Source organism: Vidua chalybeata, chromosome 10 (genome assembly GCF_026979565.1).
Source record: "Vidua chalybeata isolate OUT-0048 chromosome 10, bVidCha1 merged haplotype, whole genome shotgun sequence".
Classification (NCBI taxonomy): Eukaryota; Metazoa; Chordata; class Aves; order Passeriformes; family Viduidae; genus Vidua; species Vidua chalybeata.
The window spans coordinates 1386695-1390465 of record NC_071539.1 but is presented as its reverse complement, the minus strand read 5'-3'; the positions used below and the strand labels follow the sequence as shown (position 1 = coordinate 1390465).

Here is a 3771-nt window from a genome sequence, read left to right as displayed (position 1 = left end):
AGGCTCTATGATCTGAGATGAATTTCCCCGATCCCTAATCCATCACCAGAGAAATATTAAAAGATAGGTCTCAACTGGCATTAGAATCGCACTCAGTCTCTACTTTCATTATTTTGAATTAGGGTGCTACTGGGGGGAAGCCTCTTAATGAGAATTAGAGTGATTCACTGGCCTCCTTTTGGATTTTGACAAGTAAAATATTAACTCTTCAGTCACAGCTGTCGGAATTAAAATACTTGGCAGCCACAGATGCACAAATTAAATTGGCCTTTATGTTTCCATATTGCTGACCTCCTTAGAGGCAAAAACATCAAACCCAACAATAACAGCAAACCCACAGCATGTCATTCCTTGGAAGAAAATATATTTATTGAAGTTTTTATATTTGTTTCAGTTTTGAACGCATAATTGAACAAATACGGGACGTTTCTACAAAAGGCTCTTATTTTAATTTTGCGTTCTGTAAAACTTCAGCTACAAATCAGTTCCTCTGAACCATTAATCAGGCAATAAAATAATAAATGAAGTTATTTCGGGGATTTCTTAACTGTTTAAACCAACATAAATCAGATTTACATGCAGTGCATCAGTGAAAACATCTTAATGGCTTTGACTGGCATTTCTTTGGGATTGTTTCTCTGGTTTTAATAGATTCTTTTTCTTAGAAACAATATTTGAAAATGCACAATTATTGCAAAAGAACAAGGCTTTTTATTAGCAGCGCTCCAGTTCGGAACAGCAAAAGAAGCTGGAGTTTAGCAATGTCAAGAAAAGATCCTTTCTGATCTTTCTCTCTCTTTTTTGATTTACTGCTGTGGCAGTGGAATTTCAATTAATCTCAGTTAAACGTGTCTCAATTAAGTGCATTTCAATAATAATAAGAGTTTCCAAAGTGGGATTGCAGCATGGAAAAGAAAGGAAGGGCGCGGAAGTGCTGCAGAGGTGGCTTTATTTTTATTTTTTTTTAAGCTCTCCTTAAATTCCCTGCTCCATCACACCCACGCCAGCCCGGGGTTTGTTATCCTTGCCTGTGTCCCTGGTCACCTCCAGCCTGTCCCTCCTCCCTAACGATCCCGCATTGATCCCGGCTGGGATGGGCTGGGGACGGGGATGGATGTCCTGGAGCCCCTCACCCTTCCCCACAATCCCGGGGTGAGCTCCCTGCACCGGTCCTGCGTGGGGAAAATCGGGGGCTGTGGCCGAGGCGGGCTCAGGGGGGTGAATTCTGGCTCCTTGGGAGGGGTCACAAATGGAATTCCTTGGAGCACGGGTTGGGATTTGCCGCGTGGAGAGGCTGCAACGCTGCCAGGATGGAGCACCTCGTGCTTGATGGAGCACCTCGTGTTTGATGGGAGGAAATGGGGTTTGGTACCCACCTGCTGCTTCCCCAGTTTTCACTCATCCAGCCCGTGGAAGGTGGTGCCTCTTCTGCTGCTGACAGGGGAGTTCCAGAGCTGACAACACAGCATTGTTGGAATGTGAAATAATCCAGCTCTGAAACTTTAACATGAGGAAGTATCTTATTCCCCGGCAGGGATCTGCTGGATGCATTTGCACTGTGCACATTTGTTGTTCCTCCTCTCCACAGGCACCTCCCCAGTGGCATGGGACACGCTTGCTGTGCTCAGGACAAAGGAACCGGCCTCAAGTTGTGCCAGGGGAGGTTCAGGTTGGGAAATCTGGGACATTTCTTCACCAAAGGGGTTGTCCTGTGCCAGGGCAGTGGTGGAGCCCCATCCCTGGAGGGGTTTAATGGCCCTGGGGATGTGGCACTTGGGGACGTGGGTCAGTGCTGGGGATGGTTGGACTCGATGGTCTGGGAGGGCTTTTCCAACCTCGACTGCTCTTGGGGATGGTGAGGTGCCCTGGTGCCTGGGACAGTTTAGGGCTGTGACATCCAGCCCTGCCTGGTCAGAGGTCCAACCACACTGAGTCGTCCCTGAGCGGGGTCCTCGTGCTGCTCTCAGCGACACATGGGGACAACATTCCATCAGCAATCCTAAGGCTCTCCTGGAACCACTTCTCCATTGTTTTTATCCCTTTTATGACATCATCTCAGCCATGCAAACAGCTCCTTCATGGCATTGGGGCTTTCCTAGGAGCACTCACCCCATCTTTCCTCCTTGCCACGTCCCCACTTGGTGCTGAAGCCCTCCTCCCTCGGAGCACCGCTCCAGCCCCGTCTCAATCCGGAATTCCCAGTCTGGATTGGGGCTGAGAACCCACACAGAGTTTTCCAGGCTCTGTGGTTCCTTCCCGGGCTCCTCGTCCGGAGCCAGGAACACCACGGAGCCACCTCGGCGTGAATTAGTCCTGGGAACTACTTAATCCATCTTCCCTGGAATTAAATGTGCACGGAGAGCTGCTGGGGGCCGCGCCGCGGGCGGCTTTAATTTCTTTTTTAGAAGGCATTAGCAGAACTCGATAAAGGGTCAAGTAATTTCATCCAACTCGCCACCAGTTAGTTAAGGGGAAGCGACAGGGCTGGAGCCTGACGTCGTTACAACCCCGCGGAATCATTTTATACAACAGGAGGTTAAAAATCCCATTTTTTTTTTTTGGGCCGGAAGAGCGATGGCGGGAGGGACGGCGCCGAGCTTTAACGGATTGCCCCAAACGGGGCACCACGGCGGATATTTGCAGTTTTGGGGGAGGGCCGAGAGCCCCGAAATGAGATGGTTACTTGTGGCACGGCAGCGGCTGCGGAGCGAGGCCGGGGAGCCTGGCCGGGGAGTAATTCCCGGGAATTGTGAGCGGACAGTGGGTCCACGGGGAGCGCTGGCAATCATGGCGGAAACAATGTTTGCATCGATCAGCTGTCACGGTGATTTATGGCTTCATTTTGCTGTAATGGAGAATTAGTGGAAAGATTATCAGGGACTCAACACTTTGGCTTGTTACCCATGTCCAGACGAGCAATTTGTCTCCCTGAAGCAGTGAAATACTTGTGACAGCTCCAACACTTGCCCTAATTCAATCAAGAGAAAATGTTGGAATTAATTTGTTACAAGAAAATTTAAATATGTTCAGCAAACAGTAACCGCAGAGCAGCAGCTGATTTATTGTGCTCGGCAAGATATCGATCCGCTTCGATCTGGTCCATGTTGAGGTTTTAATGTGTAATAATTTCCAATTTAAAGCTCCTTTTCAAGATCACGGGTTTAAAGAGAGGGCAGGCTGGGTCTCAAGACCTGATTAGGAGCCTGTTGCAATGGCTTTGTCAAAAGCCTGTTTGAATGTAAATTCATAGTTATCTTTTGCACTATCTTTAATATTCTTGACATGGATTTTATTGTGTGTCAAACCTCAGGCCAGCTGCCTGCCACAACCATTAATGAAACATCTTAGGAAATAAATCTCAGTCTTTATACAATATTTTTAAAAACCTGAAACATTAGATGTCAGCGAAAAAGGTGGAACAGCATCCTTTTTTTTTTTTTTTTCCCCTGCACAGTAAAGCATCAGAGATGGAGCAGTTTTACAGCTCCCCTCCATAATTAGATTGAATTATTGTGCAAATTCTATTATGCCATAAGCCTAAATTCCAAAGTCTGCAGGAATATTTTAGGTGCTTGTACAGATCTGTTATCTTCATTGAAGGTGTGACAGCTTATTTGACCCCTACAGATCTATAATTTTTAAGCTTTTCATTATTAAAACGCTCTCCCCTAACGCCTGTGGGGGGACACCACTCAGGGAGGTGGCTGGAGCCTTGGAAATTTAGCTCCTTATAATTCATGGAGCAGCCGTGGTGGTCTGCAGGCCGTGCCA

The 3771-nt window shown here is 47.4% G+C and overlaps 1 long non-coding RNA gene across 2 annotated transcripts; it reads right to left on the bottom strand.

Annotated features, from left to right (window-relative positions):
- Positions 1-932: 932 nt before the first annotated feature.
- LOC128793023 (uncharacterized) lies at positions 933-1978 on the bottom strand. Of its 2 annotated transcripts, none has more exons than XR_008432636.1 (2): positions 1377-1978; positions 933-1302 (listed from the first exon to the last, which is right to left on the bottom strand). It is a non-coding gene; the product is annotated as an uncharacterized LOC128793023 (long non-coding RNA). The 2 variants fall into 2 exon arrangements; XR_008432635.1 differs by having other exon boundaries at positions 933-1172.
- Between the last annotated feature and the right edge of the window lie 1793 nt (positions 1979-3771).